Source organism: Diabrotica virgifera, chromosome 2 (assembly GCF_917563875.1).
Source record: "Diabrotica virgifera virgifera chromosome 2, PGI_DIABVI_V3a".
Classification (NCBI taxonomy): Eukaryota; Metazoa; Arthropoda; class Insecta; order Coleoptera; family Chrysomelidae; genus Diabrotica; species Diabrotica virgifera.
In genome coordinates this window covers 269,710,330-269,736,025 of record NC_065444.1, presented here as the reverse complement: position 1 = coordinate 269,736,025, position 25,696 = coordinate 269,710,330, and positions in this window count along the sequence as shown.

Sequence of the window (25,696 nt, the reverse complement as noted above, 5' to 3'; positions counted from 1 at the left end):
TAAATCAAAATAAACAAAATACCTAATATGCTCAAGAAACAATACAGTTAATGGACAAGGTGAAATATTGGCGAATATGAGTTTGGAACTGTAGAACACTTTGAATATCTTGGGGTTTCAGTTAATGGAACTAATGATAGAAGCATAGTTATTAGTGAAAGAATTTTGGCAGGAAATAAAATATGTTCATCAAAGATAATGTCAAGTCACACAACCAATTGTAAACCAAAATGTTAATGCGGACTGATGCCCCATGACAAAGGAATCGGAAGAGCCCAAAGAGGGCGGCAATCAGTCCACCAGGAGTTTAGATGTCATGACGATAATGGCAGGAAGAAAATAATTTACTTTACATTCTCATTGCACAAAGCACGAATAAAATGAAAAAATTTATACTATACCACTATCTAAATTTTAGAATGCATTTTTATTTAAGCTTATAAGTGATTAATATTTTAAACCACTAGTATTTTAAACCACTTTGATACATTAAATTTTGAAATAGAACAACATAAAATATAGCCCCTATTTCTATTTGAAGCTAAATTTCAAAAAACTAATCCCATTTCTGGTAAAAAATCGAACTGGAACGGTAATCATCAATCTTAGATATAAAAATTTCATTCAAGTGCAATCTAGAGAAACGATAAATTTTCATCTCACTTCCCGTATCATTCCTTTGCAGCAGTTATAAGGCTCTTGCTTCAATAACCTCTAAAAATAAATCTCACTCACACCATCTCCAGGAGCCATTCATTATCGATGTGTAACTTTTCAAGAAAATCAGTAGTAAATTAAAATTTATAGACTGGAAACCAGAATGTTTATATAAACAATTTAAAAATACTTTGCTGGAAAGTGGAATATCGTATGCTAAACAAAAACAAAACCGTGGAAATAACAGAAGAAGCTCTTACTTTGCAAAATATTTTAATAGAACCGAGTTAACTCGTTTTTTTGTTTACTTTACTGTGTACTTTACTTTGTTTACTGTATTGAAGATTTTTATGTATATTTATTTTGGGTAAATGTATAAATGCGAAATACACAGTGGCGTAACTAACGCCAATGCAACCAATGCGGTGCATTGGGGCGCAGGCCTTAGGAGGGCGTAAAAAACTGATATTCTGGAAATATTTTAGCAAAAAAAATATGTTGAAGCAAAACTCTCTGTAGCTTCCCGAAAATAAAAAATATAAAAAAATATTCGTGGTATTTTATTCCGTTAGCGCCATAACAGACGGGCGACTGTGACCAGGCACTCTGTGGATCCACAAAAATAGTTTCCGATGATTTACCGTGGGTTCTTATGTGGCGTGGACGTTGCATCACACACGAGCAACTGTGGCCGGCCACAAATACCACTAGTTGATGGTATATAAAATAACTTATATTTCAATAATAACTTTGAAATTTCATGTTTCAGGGTCTCTATTAGTCCCAATTACTACAGCAGTGGAGCTATGTTTTTATTTTCACGGTGCAAGTAGATGGCGCATAAATCGTTTAATTTTCGAATTTTTTTATGAAAATTATTTTACATGTACTTCTTTTTATAATAAATGCTCATGCAAATTTTCAAAACAATTGGTACAGTTCTTTTTATTTTAGAAATTAACAAAAAAGTATGTGAATTTCGTAGTTTTAAACTAGATTAGCCCCTTAATTTTACTTTCAATTAATTTTTTGAATAACATTTTTTAATATTTAGCTTTAAAATTACTGTTATATTTCTTTGAATATTCTTTCTCTGATTTTGAATTTTGCAATATAGTGGTATATTTAAAAATACGTTGCATATTATAATAGATTTTCAAAACGAATTGCGCATGTTTCTTGGAATGAATAAAATACCGCAACTGGAATATTCCAAATGAAAGAAGCTTAAGAAGAAACGAGGTCGATTCTATATATTCTGCGGTATACCAGCGGATACAAAGAGTTTTAGACCTGTCTCTCTTTTGTGCTACCTTTTCAAGGCATTTGAAAGAATGATACTGAACCGGATCGCTGAATATGTGGAGACTAAAATTATTCCAGAACAAGCAGGATTCCGACCCGCAAAGTGCTGCTGCAGTCAAATTCTTAATCTCACCCAACATATTGAAGATGGTTTTGAATGGAAAGAAATAACAGGAGTCGCGTTCATAGACCTAACTGCCGCCTATGACACAGTTAACCATTAACGGCTGCTCGCAAAACTCTACGAAACTACAAAGGGTTTCCGACTAACAAGGTTAGTGAAATGTCTCCTCCAGAATAGACGCTGCTACGTAACGCTCCAGTCCAAGAACAGTCGGTGGAGAGACCAAAAAACGGGCTACCACAGGGAAGTGTCCTCGCGCCGATTCTATACAACATATACACCAACGACCAACCCATACACCAACAAACAAGGCAATTTAGTTACACACAGAAACCCAGGTATGTGCTTTCCACCTTAGAAACAAGCATGACCGAATGCCGCTGGAGGTGGAATGGCGTGGTCAGATGCTGGAACACAACGAAACGCCAAAATACCTTGGTGTCCGTCTGGATAGAACTCTGTCTTACCGATACCACTGTCAAGATGTCAAGAAGAAAGTAAGTGCCAGAAATAATATCATCACACTCTCCGCATTTCTGCCTTAGCATTATGTTTTTCGGCCGCGGAGTTTGGAGGACCAGTATGGGCAAACTCTGCTCACGCAAAGAACGTCGACGTGGCTCTAAATGAAACGGTTCGTATAATAGCGGGTTGCCTGAAACTGACACCTATCGAAGAGATATACCCCACAGATGGGATTGCTCCACCACCTATCAGGAGGAAGGTCACGTCAGAGGTAGAACAAAAAAAGCAGGAGACGGACCGAAGACACCCCTTATATGACCACCAAACTCAGCCAAGCAGACTAAGATCTCGGAAAACTTCCTGAAAACATCAAGCGTCACCTACCGCGACACATTTTCCTTTCTCAGAGGAAATGGCTGCTGGACACAATTTACCGTATCCGACTTGGAAAGCGCTAAACAGACCAAGAACCGGCGTTTCACGTTGTGCTAGTAACCTGAAAAAATGGGGATACCAGGAAGAAGGTACCTGCGACTGTGGTGCGGTTCAGACCAGCCGGCATCTACTATCATGCACAGAGATGAGAGAGACATGTACAGAAGAAGACTTAATTATAGCAAATGACAGGCTCATCTGTGTGGCCAACCATTGGAAATACAGAATTTAAAGTTGTTGGTGTTCCGGACAAGGAAAGTAAGAAAGCCTGCATATTTGCCTGACTTTGCTGATTGGATATGGCTTGTACAATGTCGTGTGTAGTGAAATAGTATCCCCTGAAAATACGGAGAAATGTCGTTTGTTAGTTTCGTTAGAGGTTGGCGGGGGGGGGGGGAGAATAAGTCTGGGAATAGGGGCGCACGAGGAATACTTGCATTGGGGCGCAGGTCAGTAGTTACGCCACTGGAAATACACACAACCAATCTTATATTATGGAATCATCTTATATTTCTTATGATTTCGTGCGAATTTAAGAAACGAACATACGAAGTCAAACATAATTTATTTTAAAGCAATTTAATAACAAATACGTAGCAATTAAATAAAACAATAAAGTATTTAACAAACAAATTAAAACTAGTTGTAATAAAGTCAATTGAATAAAAAATTTCAATGTAAAACTAATAATGTTTAAATTGTTTTTTTTTATTGTTTTTTTAGTAGTCAGTATTATCACCTCTAGTCCTATGCAAGCTTCAGTTTGCGTCGGCACGCTCCCAATCAAATTTCAACATTTTGTTGTGGTACATTGCTCCATTCTTCAAAAGCAGCTTATACTTGTTGGAATTCAACTTTATTATTTTTGTTAAGTGTTAGAATACACATGTACCTTTCTTCATGGGTGAGCCAATTCTTAGAATGCATTAGGCCGATACACTCTTACCTAAAATTGCATAAAGTATCATGTTACAGGGGATGTGAATGCCAGAACTGTATGTTAGTTGTGCGTTCGATATTTAGTCTAGAAGTATATTTTGTACAAGACACATCTTAATTTCTGTCGTTGTATATTATTATAATACGGCTCGGTTATAAAATAAATAGTTTGTTTACGTTTATTTGTACCTTTTATTATCTGCCATTTCTAATAATACTAGCCGTGCGGGGTTTTGTGGATTATCCCGGCTAGCTCCAATTTTTCTTTTAAGCATATCCCACAAATATCCTATCTATAGTGTTAAGCTCTGGTGAGCAAGCAGTCCACTCCAAACAAGGTATACCTTCTGCTTCACTGATGACTCTAGTCACTCTAATGCTACGTGGAGGTCCATAATAATGCATGAAAATTAAATTTTTTCATGTTACATCTCTTCAGAGCCTAACTACAGGTTATCAACAGACCTGTGAGCAGTTAAAGTTGATTGGATGAAAATTAAAGGAGTTTTTTTACGGATCACAATTCCTCTCCAGAACAATATACTTCCCTCTGCATATTTGTGCAACAGATCTGACAGTTTTCGTTCTTGATTGTCTTCTTCGACCTCTAAGTACACGATTTCGTGGGTCATCTGATTTTACACCAATCCTGACTTTTTCTGAAAATAGCACATTTTGTCAATTCCCAATGTTCCAGTTTTGGTGGTGAAGACACCAATTTAGGCGACCAATCTTGTGCTAGCTGGGAACTCGAGAGCTCGTAACTGTCTCCTGCGGTATACTTCTTGGCACAAACTCTTCTTCTTATCGTTTCAACTGAAAAAGTTATACCATATAATTCTCCTTCTCGCACTACTTTGGTTAACAGAATTTGTAGTTGTTCTTCACTGCCAGCAATCGGTGCTGTATCATCGGCGTAGCTGATGTTCACGATTTTTCCATTGACTTTTATTCCTTCTTGTGCTTCATCTAGAGCTCTTGCAAAAATTTCCTCTGAGTACAAGTTGAATAATAATGGAAATGATATACAACCTTGTCTAACTCCTCTTTGGATGCTTATGGTTTTAGTATCACCCATTTCGGTTCTAACAGAGGCGTTTTGATTCCAGTAGAGTTCACGTATTGTATTAATGTCGTTTGGATCCAGGTTCTTTTTTTGCAAGCATCCTATTAGCTGATCATGTTTGACTTTGTCAAAAGCCTTTTCATAGTCTATAAAGCACAAGTAGACATCTTTTTGTTGATCCCTACACTTTTGCATGAGAACAATGAAACTGAACACACCTTCTCGAGTGCTCATACCGTTTCGAAAACCAAATTGTTCCGGACCCATATCTTCTTCGCATTTTTTGTAAATTCTGTTATGGATACCTAATTTTTAAAAATAGCTTCATAATATGGGGCATGAGACTTATTAATCGAAATTCGTTACATTTTTTTGCGTAGTTTGATTTAAATATAAGCACAAACTTGGACGTTAGCCAATCTTTTGGAAATGTACCAGTTTTGTTTGACAATAGTTCTAAATTGTCTTCTTTCAAAAGTTGTATAATTTCCCTATGAACGTAGTCAGGTCCAGAGGCTTTTCCGGTTTTCATATTTTTTAAGCCGTATTTTATTTCTGATGTTTAGATGGGCAAGTCGTTATTTTCGATGTTTGTTTGTCTATCAATATTTATTGTTCTATTACCTGAGAATAGGTTTTGTATGTATGTTCGCCATTCAACGCTTATTTCTTCTATTGTGGTCAGGACTCTATCATCCGTTCTTGTTATTGTGCCACTCTGCAGAGCGTTTCTGATCCCACAGATTTCTTTAATTTTCTTATGAAAAAGCCTGTCATCATGTTTATTCTGTAGGTCTTCTATCTCTTCGCAAGTTTCTGCAAGCCACGTTTCTACTGCGTGGTTTGGCTGCACCACTAATGAACTTTTTAGGTCAGCTGTAAACAAGGTCAGGGTAGCCTTGATGATTTCCAATCTCCGATAGGAGTGGCACAATAAGAAGAAGAAGGTATGGTCGGAGGGGACATCTGCGCCGGGTAATTAAAATACTGAAATATAGACTGTTTATATAAACAATTTAAAAATACTTTGCTGAATAGTGGAATATTGTATGCCGAAGAAGAAACAAACAGTTCAATGAACGGAAGCTTTTACTTTGCAAAACATTTTAATAAAACCGTGTTAAAACATTTTTTTTGTTTACTTTATGTATTAAAGATTTTTATGTATGTTTATTTTGGGTAAATGTGTAAATGCAAAATACTTACTGCGGACCGGCTAAACATGCATTAAACTTGTTGTATTGTAAACATTAATTAATAATGATTGTATTAACATAGATGTACATGCATCGAAAAAACCTAATGATATACAGGATGGCCGGATGAAAACAAACTATGACAACATTTTTGAAAATTCCAACGACAGGACAATTTTTCATTAAAGAGAGGACTATTTTTCATGGTTTTGGATTGCTAGGAGAGAAATAATCGAATAGCCTTGTATTAAATAGTGTGATGTTATGCCTTCTGGTCCCAATTAATTAAAACTCAGGTTTTCCGATAACATTATATTTAATTCGAAGTCGATGATTCACTACATAAGTTGTTTACAATATTAACTTGACCTATCCTATACGTGAATACCTTCCAACTACATCGATAATCATAATACTCTTTCTCCGCCGAGTTAATGTTTATATACACATTTAAATAATAACAAAACATGACAATTCAATGTTACTTGCGGTTATTGAATCCAAGAACAGATACTACATGGATTAATGACTTTGAATGAGTTTTAAACATCTTTTGTACAGGGTGATATTATAATACCATAGCCTCCTCGGCCACCAGACTTGTCTCTCCTGGATTTTTTGTAGGGAAACCAAAGAACAAAATCTTCCCGTGTTCTTAGAAGATTTATTTGAAATAATTGCCTTCATTATCTTCCTGATCAGTTCTCCTACCCCTCTTCTTTGTGTGTGCCCAAACCATCTGAGCCTTTGTGCTTTAATGAATTTTACTATATCTTCTCCTTCAGTTATATTTATTATTTCATGGTTCATCAGCTTTCTATGTTCCCCTGTTTCTGTCTTCACTGGGCCATGTTTTCTTCTCATAATTTTTCTCTCAATTATTCTTAACATTGTTTCGTCTTTTTTCGTAAGGCACATTACTTCTGCTCCATAGGCTATCACTGCTCCATAGTTACTGCTGTATATATTTTTGATTTTGTTTTTTTGCTCAGGTTTTTGTTCTTCAGTAGTCGGTGATATTTCCAATATACTCCATTACCTGCTTTAATTCTTTCGTTTATCTCTATACTCCTTCCGTTTTTTCCGGCCACCATCACCCCCAGGTATTTGAAGCAATCTGCTCTCTGGAAAGTATTTTCACCTATCTTTATTTCTGTTATTCTGTTATATATATTGTTATATTTCTATTTGATATAAAAATTAAAATTTGATAATTATAAACAAAATTCACTTTAATATAAAATATTTTCAATTTTCTCAACCACGGGCATATAAATTTAAAACAACCTGTATACAACAAATTGTTATATGTAATTTTAAGAAGTGATTAGAATAAGCGTACGAAACTCGGAACAATGTGCTTAGAATAAACAAAGTGAATGACGCGTACCAGTATCGTTTCTTCGCGGAAGGTCGATCATTAGCCTATGCTAAATAAAACTCAGTGAAATAGATGATAGTTCATTATCGTTTTTCGCGGAAGGTTTCGATCATTAGCCTATGCTGAATAAGACTCATTTGAAAGAGAGAATAGGTCATTAAAATTTGTAAATAATAGAAAGTAAGTTAGAATGGGAATTAAATATTTTCTTTTGAAATCCATTAAGCATATTTAGAAAGATTAAAAATTGGTTTTGGGGAATACTGCGAATGAGAGTTGGTGGTGGAAGAATGATTTGTGAATTTGGAAGGGATATTTAGAAAGTAGGGGAATGAATGACAAAGTGAGAGCAGAATGTTTTGAGCTGTCGAGAAGTGAAGTCGAGTAGTAGACGGTAGTGTTCGAGGAGTGAGAAAGCCGGTGTAGTTCCGTGAGTGTGGAGTATCTATCGTGGAACGAGAAGTAGGCCAGGTCGAGAGTAAAAGAACCTCCTTGAGCCCAGAGTGTCCCGGTAGCTGATAGCAGTTTCGAAAAAGGTAGAACACAGCATCACGACAAAAGCAGGAACGAGAGCTATTCGAGCTAATTTTTCAAAGGAGAACATCACTGGAAGCCAGGACGAGGTTTGATCGCAGCCAAGGATAGCAGGAAAGGGTCTTGTGTGAGGACATTTTCAGTTCACCAGGAAAAGGTCAGTCTCATTTGTTTGGACATGAATGTATGGGTTTTTCGTATTAAATTCCACATAAAAAAATTGAATAACATAATCAATAATATCAGAAAAGCTTCATCAAACTTAAATAGAGTTGTTCCTAATAACTCCTAATAGTTAAATGTTAATAAAAACTTTCAATTGAAAACCAAAAGGAAATAAGATTCCCATTTGTAAATGTTATGTTAAAGAATAATAAGAAATAGCAAATATTAAGCATTGATTGCCTTATAAATAAAATAAAAAATATTTTGATTATAATTGTAACCCATATGTGTATTTTTTTTACTCTTTTCTTTTCTATCCCGATTAGGAACCATTAAGAAATATTTAGAAGCCACGGAAGTAAGTAATTAATTTATAATTCGCCCTGAGATTGAAAACATATTGATATGTGATCTGGTTAATTAATTAGATTAGTATTAATACATTGATTAAATTAAGTAACATATAAGAATATTATCTCATATCAATAATCAAGATCACATCAACTGTCGTCCAACGTGGAAAGCATTGTAAAGTATTTCTAGTGGCAAATTTGAAGGATAGAAAGAGTAAAGCCGGTATTTGAAAATTTATATGCCTGTGGTAAAAAGTGAGATACTTACATTTGATAACATAAAATTTTAGATCTCTTTAGTAGTGTAGGAAACAAAGGTTGAACCTTGCAAAATGGACACAAGTCCGGTTCTATTTTTTTTCTGGTATATCAAGGGGTGCCTATTATAAGACTAACTTTTTCTGAAAAAATTTCGCCCCGGAACCTCCCTTTTCACCCCTTTAAAAGGGGTAATTTGTGGTTTTTGCGGAACGTAGCCCTTCCTGTAACTTTTACAAAAAATTTCTTTTACAGAAATATGAAGAAAACTATATTTTCTACGATTTATTTCCAACACCATCTCTCTATCATCCACCGTTTAGCGGGGGTGGCCCCCTAAAGTTGACAAGTTTTTAAAAAAGATGTTTTTAAAAAATATATATTTTTCCCTAACTGTAACGGAAATTAAGAAGAAATCCTGCGGTAAATATTCACAAATAATTGACTGATTTTTTGGTATAGGTCTTACTTAAGGGTAATTGCCCTTTTTTTAATTACAGGGTGTTACATTTTAAAAAACCTCTTTTTATACCATCTGAACCGTTTATGCTAGAGTAAAAAGACTTTCAGCGATTACCCATGTACTGGTGCTATTTACAAATTTGTATAATACACCCCCATTTTTTCCCCGGAACCACCCAAAAAAAAAGAAGAATTAATAAATAAATTGATTTTCTTGGAATCCTTCACACACAATGCCCTTTATTAATATGCTTCATATATCATTTTGTGGACGTTATTATTACCCATGCATGGACACTAAAAGCGATTTCCTAGTGCAACCCCTGTAGCCAAAAACAATAAATAAAATGGGGGGTTGAAAATTTTTTTTTGTTTTTTGCTTTTTGATCCATATGGGCATATGCTTCATCAATAGTGCTTTTCAAAAATATATATGGTTATTGCAACATCTCTGCGAAAACCACCCCTATACTTGAAAATATACTGCAGAAACTACCCCTATCCCTTGGCGAGCATGTTTTTACGATTTTCTCATTACCTATGTATTCTTTTTAAACAAAACTTATACAAGGTTAAAGACCACCATTTACTCTAAAAATTATGTCCTATTCATTTTTTCGTATAAGCAACCGTTACGGCACAGTGGCGCCGTAAACCTAATATATGCTTTGGCGGGCTCCAGTTTTTGTTTTTTTTTTCGTTATCTGTTCGTTTTATTGATAAAGTACTTATGCAAAATAAAACAACACAGTGTAACCTACAAATTATGACTTATGCACATTTTACATTCTTTGCTCCCCAAAGCCACAGTGGTGGCCCAAAATAAATTTTTGCGTATTTTCGCCACCTACATGCATTTTATTGCATTAATGCTACCTTAACAGCACAATATTTACCCTTAGGTGGTCGCTACGCAGTGGCGGATCCAGGGAGGGGTGATGGGGGTGATCACCTCCCCCCCCTCTCAAACCAAGTGATATTATATTCAAAGATTATAAAAATATCCATTTATTTTTATAGAAATTTAACCAATTGTCACCCCCCCCTCTTAACGATGCTGGATCCGCCACTGTCGCTAAAGCATAAAAAGTCATTCTTATAAAAATAATATTAATATAATATAAGTATTTCTATAAAAATAAATGAATATTTTTATAATCTTCAAATATAATATCACTTGGTTTGAGAGGGGTGGGGGTGATCGCCCCCATCACCCCTCCCTGGATCGGTCACTGCTTAGCGACCACTTAGGGGTGAATATTGTGCTATTAAGGTAGCATTAACGCAATAAAATGCGTGTAGGTGGCGAAAATATGAAAAAATTTATTTTGGGCCACCACTGTAGCTTTGGGGAGCAAAGAATGTAAAATGTGCATAGGTCATGATTTGTAGGTTACACTGTGTTGTTTTATTTTACATAAGTACTTTATCAATAAAACAAAGAGATGACGAAAAAATAAACAAAAACTGGAGCCCGTCAAAGCATATATGAGGTTTACGGCGCCACTGTGCCGTAACGGTTGCGTATACGAAAAAAATGAATAGGACCTAATTTTTAGAGTAAATAGTGGTCTTTAACCTTGTGTAAGTTTTGTTTAAAAAAAATGAATAGGTAATGAGAAAATCGTAAAAACACGCTGGATAAGGTATAGGGGTAGTTTCTGCAGTATATTTTCAAGGATAGGGGTGGTTTGCGCAGGGATGTTGCAATAGCCATATATATTTTTGAAAAGCACTATTGATGAAGCATATGTCCATATGGATCAAAAAGCAAAAAACAAAAAAAAAATTTCAACCCCCCATTTTATTTATTGTTTTTGGCTACAGGGGTTGCACTAGGAAATCGCTTTTAGTGTCCATGCATGGGTAATAATAACGTCCACAAAATGATATATGAAGCATATTAATGAAGGGCATTGTGTGTGAAGGATTCCAAGAAAATCACTTTATTTATTAATTGTTCTTTTCTTTTGGGTGGTTCCGGGGAAAAAATGGGGGTGCATTATACAAATTTGTAAATAACACCAGTACATGGGTAATGGCTAAAAGTCTTTTTACTCTAGCATAAACGGTTCAGATGGTATAAAAAGGGGTTTTTTAAAATGTAACACCCTGTAATTAAAAAAAGGGCAATTACCCTTAAGTGAAACCTATACCAAAAAATCAATCATCTATTTGTGAATAATCTCCGCAGCATTTCTTTTTAATTTCCGTTACAGTTAGGGAAAAATATATTTTTTTTAAAAACATCTTTTTTAAAAACTTGTCAACTTTGGGGCGCCACCCTTGCTAAACGGTGGATGATAGAGAGATGCTGTCGGAAATAAATCGTAGAAAATATAGTCCTCTTCATATTTCTATAAAAGAAATTTTTTTGTAAAAGGTACAGGAACGGCTACGTTCTGCAAAAACCATAAATTACCCCCTTTAAAGGGGTGAAAAGGGGGGTTCCGGGGCGAAATTTTTTCAGAAAAAGTTAGTCTTATAATAAGCACCCCTTGATATGTCAGAAAAAAAATAAAACCGGACTTGTGTCCATTTTGCAAGGTTCAACCTCTGTTTCCTACACTATAGGTACAAATTTTACATAACTGATTTAATATTTTATTTTTACGATATTTACATTTGATATATTTATTGACAATTTATAATATTTGGGTAAAAAAAAAAGTCGTCTTGGTAACATACTAGTAAAATTTCATATTTGGCGGGGATAATACTTCTTGAAAACAAATGTCTGTGACAAGAAGCCAAAGCAAGGACAACAAAAAACAAAAAGAACATTCAGACCAAGAAGATATTTTAGACACGACAATCATGGCATCAGAACAGCAAGAATTATCAGGAATAGATAAACTATTACAACTGATGCAACTCCAGTCACAAAAGCTGGATGACAATCAAAGAGAAACAAAACAAGCAATGGATGAAGCAAAAAGGACAATGGATAAAAATCAGGAGGAAACAAAACAAAAAATGGATGAAACATCAAAGAAAATGGATAAAGTGGATCAAAAAATGGATGAAACACAACAAAAAATGGATGAAACACAACAAAAACTGGATGACAATCAAAGAGAAACAAAACAAGCAATAGATGAAACAAAAAGAATAATGCAAGAAAATCAGAAGGAAACAAAACAAGCAATAGAAGAGAACAACAATAAAATGGAGGAACGCATAGGAAAGTATGAAAAGGAAGTAAAAGGATGTTTGACAACAATGAAAAACGAGATGAAAGAACAAGAAATGAAAATTCAAAATAAAATAAAGGAGATAACGAATTGCCAGAAAAAAGAAATGGAAAGTTTGGAAAACAAGTTGCAAAACGCTATTCAAGCAGACATAGAAGAAGTGGAAAGAAAGATTGCGGAAATCAATACTCAACAAAATGTCGGAGAAAGAAGAGAAATGGTTATACATAGCACAGATGACGTGAAGTTAAGGTTTGGCGGGGACGTAAGAAGATTACACCCAGTGCCGTTCATAAATAGCCTGAAAAAGAAAATACAGCACATCGGAAATTTCGAAACAGCAAAAGAAACTATCAGAAACCATCTCAAATATGAAGCAAGCCTATGGTTCGATAGTAAAGAAGAAGAATTCGGCAATTGGCAACAATTTGAACAAAAATTTTTGAATTATTTCTGGGGAAAAGTCCAACAATTGGAAATTAACAAGGAATTGCAAAATGGGAAATACAATGATAGGATGGGTGTATCAGAAAGGACATATGCTTTGCAAATTTACAATAATGCAAAACATTTACAATATAATTACTCATCGGAACAATTAGTCGAACTGATTGCAAGACATTTCGAGGAAACGCTGGAAGACCATATCACATTGCAAAATTACAAAGACATAGATAGTTTATGCCAATTCCTACAAATAAGAGAATCACGTCTAAGAGAAAGAAAATCAAGAAGGTCGCGAGAAGATTACAGGCCCCGAGAAACACAAGATTACAGAGATAGAAATCAAAATAGGAGGGACTATACAAGACGAGATTTTAATCCCAGAAGGGAAAACGAAAATAGAGACAACGGAAGAGGAAATTATGAACAAAGAAATAGGCAATGGAATGAGGACAGAAATCGAGAATACCAGAATAGAAACACCACACGCTCAAATCAAGAAAACAGAAATAATGGTAGACAAAATGAACAGGGATATCGAGAAAACCGAAACAGATCCGACAGACCAAGAGAAAATAGAAGAGAAGTAAATAATACCCAGACAGATGAATATGACGGAGAGAGACATTATGACGAAAATATAAACAACGATGAGCAACCGGCGTCTTTTCACGACGGCGCTCACTAAAAACCAAAAATCAAACAGGAATCTTTTGTCACCCCAAGGAGTTTATTAAATTGGCAGGAAACAACGAAAAGAAAAATGGAATTAATTTAAAATTTGTGGATGGATTTATCAACGAGAAACCAATTAAAATTATGATAGACACTGGATCTGAAATAACATTGGTCAACAGAAAACTAATAGAAGAAGTTAACTTAACAAATTTAATTTATAAAATACCTAGGGTAAATTTAGTGGGCGCAAACAAACGGACATTGGCAACTATAAATGAAGGCATACGAGTAATGGTACGACTGGGCAAGAATATGTATGCACTACAATGTGTAATAATGCCAAACATGTCACATGACATGACAGTAGGAGTGGACGAATTGGCAGAAAAACATGTAGTGATAGATTTTAAAAATAATACGATGAAACTAACAGAAGAAAAAGAAAAAGAACAGGACAAGGAACATGAGAAACAAAATACGGACGAATCAGGTAAAGAACAAACAGTGGAAATGAATTTGGCAGCGAAGCAAGGACAAAGAAGAAAAAGGAGAAAAGGTCAGAAAAAGATAAAAGAAAATGAAACCTGTGGCTCCTCAAAAGAAGAGTTGAGCCCAGAAGAAGAAAATTTGAGAGTATCAGAAACAAAGGAAACCTGGGATTCCTCAAAAGAAGAGACGGGCTCAGGAGAAGAAGAAATAAAGCAAAAAAATGAAAGTGAAAAGAATATGATTGAAACAGTGGTATTTGAAGAGGAGGTATATGCAAACGAGGATGCAGAATGCACGGTAAACATGTGTGAAGAATCTGAGAAAAAAGACAGAAAATTGATATGTGGAGAAGGGAAAGAAAAAGAATTGCGGTTGATGTTAAGAAACTACGAAAATTTGATCAATGAGGAAAACCGAGTGGCTAAAAAGTACGAACATTCATTTGAGGTGAAAAACTTGGGAAATTTTCGATCAAAGACTTACCCGATTCCATACAAGTATCGACAAGAGGTGAAAGAAGAAATAAATAAAATGTTGGAAGATCAAATCATCGAAAGATGTGATTCACCGTATGTTAACCCGATTGTGATAGTAAAGAAAAGCAGTGGAGAATTGAGATTATGTTTAGATGCCAGGAATATCAACCAGCACACTGTATCACAATATGAATCACCTCTAAACATCGAGGCCATTTTTGGAAGAATCACCGGGTCACACATATTTTCGAAAATTGACTTAAAACACAGTTTTTGGTTGATACCGTTAGCTGAAAAGTGTAGAAACTACACCGCTTTTTCTATTGATGGTATTGTCTACCGGTTTAAGGTAGTGCCGTTTGGATTGCAGAGTGCTTGTGCTGCACTCGTCCGAGCTCTACATACCATTTTGAATCGCCACGAAGATTTCATAGTTCATTATATCGATGATTTATTAATTTTTTCACAAGATACTCAGAGTCATCTGAAACACATAGAAATAATTCTGCAAGAATTGGACACAGCGGGATTGAAATTAAACATTGAAAAATGTCAATTTTTTCAAAAAGAAGTCATTTATTTGGGTTTTCAATTGGACACCAAAACAGTAAGATTATCCGAAGACAGAGTCAAGCTCATAGATGGATACCCAAGACCAACGAATTTGAAAACATTGAGAGGTTTTCTTGGCACGATTAATTATTTTAAAAAACTGATTCCCGATTTGAGCCAAAAGGAAATCCCTCTGATAAAGTTGCTTAAAAAAGGAATAAAATGGAATTGGAAAGAAGAACAGGAGGAAGCTTTCGAAACATTAAAACGAGAATTCGCAAAAGGAACGAAAATATACCACCCCATTTACAATTTACCTTTTATACTCCGAACTGATGCGTCCATACAAAAATTTGCAGGAGTTCTGTCTCAAATACAAAACGACCAAGAAGTGCCGATATGTTTTATATCGCGAGTGACTAAAACACATGAGAGAAAATATAGTGTTACAGAATTGGAGTTTGCCAGTGTACTATATTGCGTAAACAAATTGAGGTTTTACTTATTGGGAGCAAAATTCACAATCAAAACAGACCATGCAGCTTTAGTACATATCATGAAGAATAGATTAGTAAATAATAGAATACATAGAGGCATTCTATTATTACAGGAGTATGATTTTGAGTTCCGATATATAAAAGGAAAAGACAACATAATAGCCGACGCTCTAACACGGGATGAGGACACGGGAAAAAAGGAAACAATTACTCTACAGGTGGGACTAAATAGATTAATACAAGAAGAAGGGATATATTCGTTAAATGAGATAAGGACAAACCAAGAAGACCTAGAGGAAAGAGAGAAAAGAAGAGCGGAAGTAGAAAATGACATATATTTTAAGAGAATAGACGGAAAGGAACTATATTTAGTGACACAGACATTGGCCGAAAAGATAATAAAGAAATTACATGAGGACAATGGGCATATCGGTAGCAGAAAAGTTTGGCTCGTTTTTAGGGAAAATTACATCAGCCGACAGGATTACCGCATTGCAAAGGAAATTACCCAGAAGTGCGATGTATGTCAAAAATATAAGAGTCGGAATTTCAAAAACGAAAATGTTGCCAAAAACATTGAAGCCCGAAACAAACTAGACATTGTAGCAATAGATATGTTAAGCGATCTAATTATGACCACTAAAAGGAACAAACATATTCTGGTAATGGTGGATGTGTTTTCAAAATACGTAAAATTATATAGTTGCCGCACCACAAAGGGGGAGGAAATATTAAGAAAAATCGACAATTTTATAGCCATAGTAGGAACACCAAAAAAGATCCTACTGGACAATGCAACGTATTTCCGAAATGATCGTTTCAAAGGACAACTTCGAGAACGAGGAATAGAGACAAATTTTGTCAGCATCAGGCATCCACAGAGTAATCCTTCGGAACGATTCATACAGGAAGTGACGAAATTTCTTCGCATTGCAACAGATGGTCAACATCGCCACTGGGACAGGAAAATGGCGGAAATAGAAAGGTATCTAAATACAATTCCGAGCACAGTAACAAAGGAGACCCCAGAATACATCATGAAGGGTGTAATGCCGATAAGGCCATGGGAAGACCAAGAGCCAAAAGAATATCAACAGGTGATTGAAACCGTACAGAGAAGATTACGGCGAAGCAACGAAAAATATATCCAAAGACAGGAACAAAATAGAAAAAGAAGACCAGTGACTTTCCAAAAGGGTGAAAAAGTACTCGTGAGGGCATTACGAGTATCAAATCTTCCTGGCGGCATTTGCGCAAAGTTGATGCCTGTTTTCGAAGGCCCGTACATCGTGAATAATGAAAATGGGATAAATAGTTATGAGTTGAGGCACAGGAACTCGGAAAAGATCCGAGGAATTTATAATATTCACGATGTATACAAATATCACGAATAAAAGACAGAATTACATGAAGTAGATAGTAAGTTAGGGTATAAGACATAGATTAAAGTAAGAAAATATACAGGGAGTTGGTTTTGCCTCGAGAAAATTTATTTAAAAATGCAGATAAATTTTATCGAATACAAGGCGGGGATTTGTTATATTTCTATTTGATATAAAAATTAAAATTTGATAATTATAAACAAAATTCACTTTAATATAAAATATTTTTAATTTTCTCAACCACGGGCATATAAATTTAAAACAACCTGTATACAACAAATTGTTATATGTAATTTTAAGAAGTGATTAGAATAAGCGTACGAAACTCGGAACAATGTGCTTAGAATTAACAAAGTGAATGACGCGTACCATTATCGTTTCTTCGCGGAAGGTCGATCATTAGCCTATGCTAAATAAAACTCAGTGAAATAGATGATAGTTCATTATCGTTTTTCGCGGAAGGTTTCGATCATTAGCCTATGCTGAATAAGACTCATTTGAAAGAGAGAATAGGTCATTAAAATTTGTAAATAATAGAAAGTAAGTTAGAATGGGAATTAAATATTTTCTTTTGAAATCCATTAAGCATATTTAGAAAGATTAAAAATTGGTTTTGGGGAATACTGCGAATGAGAGTTGGTGGTGGAAGAATGATTTGTGAATTTGGAAGGGATATTTAGAAAGTAGGGGAATGAATGACAAAGTGAGAGCAGAATGTTTTGAGCTGTCGAGAAGTGAAGTCGAGTAGTAGACGGTAGTGAGAAAGCCGGTGTAGTTCCGTGAGTGTGGAGTATCTATCGTGGAACGAGAAGTAGGCCAGGTCGAGAGTAAAAGAACCTCCTTGAGCCCAGAGTGTCCCGGTAGCTGATAGCAGTTTCGAAAAAGGTAGAACACAGCATCACGACAAAAGCAGGAACGAGAGCTATTCGAGCTAATTTTTCAAAGGAGAACATCACTGGAAGCCAGGACGAGGTTTGATCGCAGCCAAGGATAGCAGGAAAGGGTCTTGTGTGAGGACATTTTCAGTTCACCAGGAAAAGGTCAGTCTCATTTGTTTGGACATGAATGTATGGGTTTTTCGTATTAAATTCCACATAAAAAAATTGAATAACATAATCAATAATATCAGAAAAGCTTCATCAAACTTAAATAGAGTTGTTCCTAATAACTCCTAATAGTTAAATGTTAATAAAAACTTTCAATTGAAAACCAAAAGGAAATAAGATTACCATTTGTAAATGTTATGTTTAAGAATAATAAGAAATAGCAAATATTAAGCATTGATTGCCTTATAAATAAAATAAAAAATATTTTGATTATAATTGTAACCCATATGTGTATTTTTTTTACTCTTTTCTTTTCTATCCCGATTAGGAACCATTAAGAAATATTTAGAAGCCACGGAAGTAAGTAATTAATTTATAATTCGCCCTGAGATTGAAAACATATTGATATGTGATCTGGTTAATTAATTAGATTAGTATTAATACATTGATTAAATTAAGTAACATATAAGAATATTATCTCATATCAATAATCAAGATCACATCAATATACATTGTCTCTTGTGCTTATAAGGTATTTTGTTTTATTCTGATCCTCTCGTCTTTGCTTCTCTTACCAGGCTTAAAAGTGCCTCTTCTATTCTTTTTTTATCTCGTGCTACCAGTCCTAGGTCATCCGCATATCCTATGATCTATGTTGAGTTTTGTATAATTGTCTTTTCCAGACCTGTGTCCCCAATTACTCCTTCTAGAGCGATATTAAATAGTGTCATTGACAGACTGTCTCCTTGTCTTACCTTAAGTTCTATTTTGATGTCGTTTGTATCTTCCTTATTTGTTTTAACTTTTGCTGTTGAGTCTTTCATTATCATTCTAGTTAGTCTTAATAATTTTGCCGGTATCTCCATTTTTTCATTTCTTTTATTAATTGTTGTCTGTATATGCTGTCGAAGGCCTGTTGGAAGTCGATGAATAGTATGTGTAATTATATGTCATGTTCATAGCTTTTTTCAATTGTTTGTGTTAGTACGTGTATTGCATCTATTGTTGATCTTCCTTTTCTAAAGCCCTGTTGGTTCCCGGTCATATATCGCCCTTAAGTTATGTATCTTTTAATTTGTGATATTTTCTTCCTTTTACAATGGCTTCCATCTTGTTACTTATATGTTTGTCCCAAATATTATCGGCCTTCAGCTATTCACACAAAATCCACTCATACGATACATTTCGTAATGAAAATAAAAGTAAATATATAATGTCCTGACGCAGTTTAAAAAAAAACACGGTTTCTCATTGTTTTATTAATTTTTTTTTTAATAATAAAAAATCTATACAATGTTTGATTTTTAATTCTGTTTAAAACGAAAGCAAAACAAACATCCGTCTTTTTAAAAAATTGTATTCGAAAATACTTCAGTACACACCTCGTTAGCTTATTAGATTGAATCCATTTTTCAGTTCGTCTGAGTTTTCAAACAAGTCTGAACAGGGATTAACAAGGCATATAGTAGGATACGCATCCGCTTGCCCTTTTTAATACACTCTTTATACACTGTAATACAGTTAATAATTGTGTACTGGTTGACAGCCGTAAAGAAGTATAATAGTATTAGGAACACAATAGACATTGAAGGGTTGTAGGAGAAATGTGTCAATTTTTAATCGCGTTGTTATTTATCGAGTTAAAAGGGCGGCAATGGGAATAAATGGACTGAGTTTAATTCGATTTTAAAGTTCAGACAATATAAATCTTACATATATTACCATTATGGAATGGTTGTATGGACTATTTGGCACTTCTGGACGTCGTGATGTTTTGTGCATTCATTTGATATATCTTTCTTCCTATCTTTCGCGCTTTCCTTATACCCTTTCAGGTGTCGGATTTGGGTTTAGTTTAGCTACATATTCACCCATCTCTTGCATTCTTTCCTGTCTTGTGCTATTATTTTCACTTCTTTAAGCGTTTTCTGTTTAGGTTTTCCTGCATCTACTATTTGATGTATCCATTTTTTCTTCAGTCTCCATTTTTTTTTGCGATATTTCTTGTTTCCTGAACTTTTCTCGTTAGTTTACTGGGTTTCATTCTCATCAGAGATGATCTTTCATTCTTCACAATACCTATGTTCGGTTTTTTTAGTTCTGTTTGTTACTTTGAGGCCAATTTTTCCATCATTGGTAATTTATATATCATGTACTTTATATTTGACACCATCGTAACTCATTGTGTTCATCATTTTTTCATTCCAAAATACTTTGCAGAATTTTACTGTTGCAATCTAATAAAGCCTGACTACTAATAACTAATATTTAACTTACAAGAGCTTATAAGAGCTTACCCTATTGCGTCCTCCCATCTGCTCTTAGATATAATGTACTAAAACTAACATGCAACAATATTTAGCACTATAACACCATACTTAATCTATGATCCTAAACGTCCACCATCTTTTCAGAGCGAACAGACCCAAATGTATGTTTTCCAAGTACTATCTTTGAGCATCTATGTACCAAAGTATGTAGTATATGGACCCACAAAAAACCTCAGCACATACCAATAATTGGTATAAACATATTTCCAAGTGTCAGACCACAACCTACCCCATTCAGAAGGTGTTTTAACTTCAAAAGGCAGCAAAAAGTATGCAGACCTGCTTAATTTTGAGCTTTTACGTCTTAAATTAAAATCATAAATCTACGAAAAATTTGTAGAGCTAATAAAAACTATAACTAGGAATTTTGTACCTACGGGATGGAGACAACAGTATATTCCCGGGATGTCCAGGGATTCCAAAGGACTAATAAAAATATTCGAAACCCTTTATGCAGCTGATCCTTTTATCCAACAAACGGAGCAGTCTTCATAAGACATTTAATAAGACCGGTACTCAATAGAAACTAGACCAGAAATCTGGACACTCTTTAAAAGTTAGGAAAGATTACTAGCCACCTTTAAAAAAAAACCTTCCAAAGATAAAAAAAAATGGAATTTTCCCGAATTTTACCCCCGTTAAGATAGGTAAAATGCCATCAATCCCAAAAACCATTTTTTTAATTTTTTTAACGTTATGTGTGATTAAAAAATAAGACTCAGCTCAATTTTAACCCTCCACCCCCTTCCCACTACCCCCATACCAAAAAAGGCATTTTTTCGTTTTTGTTATTTTTTTAGCTGAGATTCAAAATTTGAATATTTCAAAAAATTCACACACATAGTTGAGACTTTTGCAAAACGTGTCTATTTTTATAGACTTGTAGGTTGAGTGTACATAACCTCAATATGCTTTTTTATTTATTTTAAGCGAATAACTTTTATTTGAGATGTCTGCTGGTCTATTTTTATATTTTATGTATTTTATTAAAGACTATATTTCTAATTTTTTTCCGATTTTTCTGTAAAGTGCGCACCTTAAAACATCCGAAAAACTGACCAAATTAACTTCAAAATATCTTCCATTTTTGAATGTCCTAAAGAACTTAGTTGTTTCAAATTGCTTATAACCTATAAAAAACCTTTATTTGATCTAATTTAAAATCTATAAAATGGAGAGAATCCCCAAGAACCCCCTAAAAAATAATTTTTTTCGGATTCTTAAATGTGGCACACCCACACCTTGTAAAAATTGTAAATATAGTTTTCGATAATATACAAAACATAAACAAAATTAGACCTGCGGCCGTCTCCAAAAAAAGTTATACGTAGTAGGCTTTTTTCACAAAAAAAAAAACACTCAACCTACAGGTCTATAAAAATTAGAAATGTTTTGTAAAATCCTCAACTATGCGTGTAAATTTTTGGATAATGTCTGTTTATTTAGTGTATTTCTGTGACAGGTTTTTTTTAAAAAATCTTACAAAGCTATTTTACTCACGTATCACTAATGTTGACAAATGCTGCCATAGTTACCTGGAACAATAAAAATAAGCAATTAGTTATTATGGTAACGGAGCCCAAGCGGGGATTTTTGCAGTTACTCGAGCGCGTCAGATTATCACATGGCAAGAAACCTTGTACCTACCCTGTAAATGTACCATATATTGGCTCTTAATATAGAATAGTTCGTTATGGGGTGTCCGAAAAAAAAAAATCGATCCAGCGTCCTCGTTTGAGGACGGTTTGTTCAGGTTGGGATAAGACAATATCTGCGTGAATATTTTGTGATTGCCTACTTCAGTGGTTTAGTACAAGCACTACCGTAGGCAGGAGTGTATGTATTGGTGCTTTATTTTTATTTGAAGAAATACTAGCCCAAGGCGAAAAGTACGATTTTTATGTATACTTATATCGCTGTGAATAAGTTTTTTATATACAAAGGTGAGTTCTAAAAATTTGTTTTTTTAGATCCATGACTTGCACAAAAAAATACAAAAATGACTACCCAGAAAAAAAATGTTAAAAAAAATTATGAGAGTATTACACGCCCTCAAATGAGGACCCTGGACAGATTTACATATTTTGTGTAAAAAGTACACATTGGCATTTTTAGTAACTAATTATTTTCTTTGATTCTAGGATGCGACAAAACTGTTTATTGGAGAAAATTATTAGAGTAAACCGAACTGCAAAGTGTCCTACCAAACAATAAAAAGACCTAAATAACAGAATAGAAGACTTTAGGTGCATATGACTGGAGCTTTGACAACAACAATACAGTAAATGTGTTTCTATTGGAACCAATTATGATACGGTTTTTCTCACCAACCAAGTTCAACAATGGAGTAAAAAGGAAAAAAAAAAGAAAGTACATGTTTCCCAACTATCCGCTATTTCAAATATATAGGTGGCGTGGATCACCATGACTGGTTGTAAGAAAAACACCATACATCTGCAAGAAAAAAAAATCGTATTGGTGTCTTATTACACGAATGGTAGATATGGCTATTCTAAATGGGTGCGTGCTATACAACATGATAAATAAAGGGAAAAATATATCCATCAAAGAATTTAGGCGACAAGTAGTTTATTCATATCTAAAAAGTCGACATGACGTAATAATAAGCAAAGGTCGTAAATTTAGCCTTTCCATGTACATCATGAAGCAATATCTCTGAAGACATTAGATATGATAGTAAAAACCACATTGTAGCAAAACGAGAAAAACAACGAAGATATCAAAATCGAAACTGTACGTCAAAACCGCGAACATATTGCCAGAAATGTAATGTAACTCTTTGCGTATCAATTTGTTTTAAACAATTTCATAAAAAAATATAGGATTTATATAAACATTTTAAACTCCATAGTATATAATATGAATATAATTTGAAAAACTACTAAATAAACTTATTTTGCGAAACTAGATTTTGTATTTAATTTTATAGTAATTGAGCCCAACGTCCTTAAATGAGGAGAGTTGTTTTTTCAAAAATTTGAAAACAAAAAACAAAAACTTTGATAGGATATTTTGTACCTTAAAATATATTACGAAACAAAAAATTACGTTAAAAATGCAACAACAAAATAATTTGGGCGTTATTGGGTTAAGGTACGGTAAGTTAAGTACATGCAAAAGAGTGTATATTTCACAAATCTAACGAGTATAATCTAAAAAAAGCAAATATTTCGCGAAATGAACGTCATATCGAAAAACTTAAAACACGTGTTCAATATTTTACAAAAATCTATCGAAAATACCAACACGATCCCCCACGGAGATGGATGGGGCGTAAATTTAAAATTTTAAGACGAAGTAGTTTTCAATCCTAATAGTAAATTATTAATATTGAAAATATTAAAAATATTACTAAAAGATTTTTAAATTGAAAACTTATTGGTACACTTTCCTGGTACTTTCCTGGTGACACATCCAAGACTTCTACAATTTGCAAGTCAAATGGATGCTGCAGTGAAGACGAAAGGGAAGGAATTCTACACTATGCAATTCACATCCCCCGTCTGCAGCTGGTAAAGTTCCAACGGAAAAATGCACCTAGTTACTCTACGGAGTAATACGACTATAAAATAAAAATGTATACCATTTTTATTCAGTTGCAATGCGAAGGCAAAACAATCTTACTTTTCAATTAGAATACGGAGTGCAGTCCAGTCCCTTGAATCGCGATTTTCGGCTCTTATTGGAGCCTTCATCGGAAGGAACGTAGGCACTCTTCTCCATACGTAGGCACATGGAGAAGAGTGCCTACGTTCCTTCCGATGAAGGCTCCAATAAGAGCCGAAAATCGCGATTCAAGGGACTGGACTGCACTCCGTATTCTAATTGAAAAGTAAGATTGTTTTGCCTTCGCATTGCAACTGAATAAAAATGGTATACATTTTTATTTTAAAATTTTAAATACGAATCCCGCGATATTCCTCGAAATGAACAACAGATCGAAAAACTGCAAAATACACCTATTCAATATTTTTGACCAACAGGACCCACCACGGAGATGGGGTGAGGGGTTACTTTAAAATCTTAAATAGGAGCCCCCAATTTTTATTACAGATGTGAATCCTTCACGTAAAAATTTTCTTCTTTAAGTGCAATCGCCGCGACGGAGGTCGGCAATCATCATAGCTATTCGGATTTTAGAGAGGATATACGTAAAAATAAGCAACTTTTATTCGAAATTTTTCATTTTCGTTACTTTTAATAAACTTTGAAGTACAAGAACTATCTCCTAACCGAAAATAGTTAAAAAAAAGTAATTCTAAAACAAATTCAAATTACGGGGTGACCGGAAGTGGCTACCGACTTAGCTGGTGGTATCCAATAGACGCCGTAGGCTGCGTACAGCGTGTATTGGAGACCATCGACAAGCAAGGCTGCTGCATAGCACCTACATTCTTCAAAATATATCTGAATGAAGTGCTCTTATTGTGAAGAAAATATTTCAAAATGAGCATCCCAAGACGAGATATTAAAAAAATGAAAGACTTCGAACAGAAAAAAAAACAAAATTCCCACAATTTGTTAATCATTTTCTACACCCGAAAATACTAAAGTAAACATTCTTATTCACATTTGCTATACATTAATTCACAAAACTAATATTTGATCACAACCCCTAATGGAATCATCCGAACGCCAGTGTAATCGGTGTAACAATGGCTAGTAATGAGGGGTCTGGGCAGAGACAAAGGGGAATTACCTTAGCTGAATATGTTTTGACCCTCTGGAGTCCATATTTGCCTTCAAATAGGGGTTCAACTGACCTCGAAGAACAGATTTTGCACACGTACCTTTACAGGGAGACTCTACAAATGATTTATATTGAACCTAATTTTTTAGTCTTTGCAGTTTGTCACTTAATCTATCTTTTCAAATCAATAATATAGGTGCGTTTTTTATTAAGATTTTTTTTTTCAAATTTTATGTATAATGGCTCGATAAAAGTCTCGACTGTGGTGGCGTTACAGTAGCTACAAGGGACTACGGCTCTAATGGCACTACAGCAGCTCATAAAAGAAATATCTATACAGAAATCCCTCCCTAGGGATTGGAATATTGGAGTACTTTACACTACACACAAAAAGGAGATATCTTTGAATGCTTTAACTACAGATGATTTAACCTTCTGAATGCAGCATATAAAACATCCACTATATCCACTATACTATGCCACCGATCAGATTGCGACCCTAAGACAAATTTTAGCAGAAAATACCGGAATATGGCATAGACACTAAACACATATTT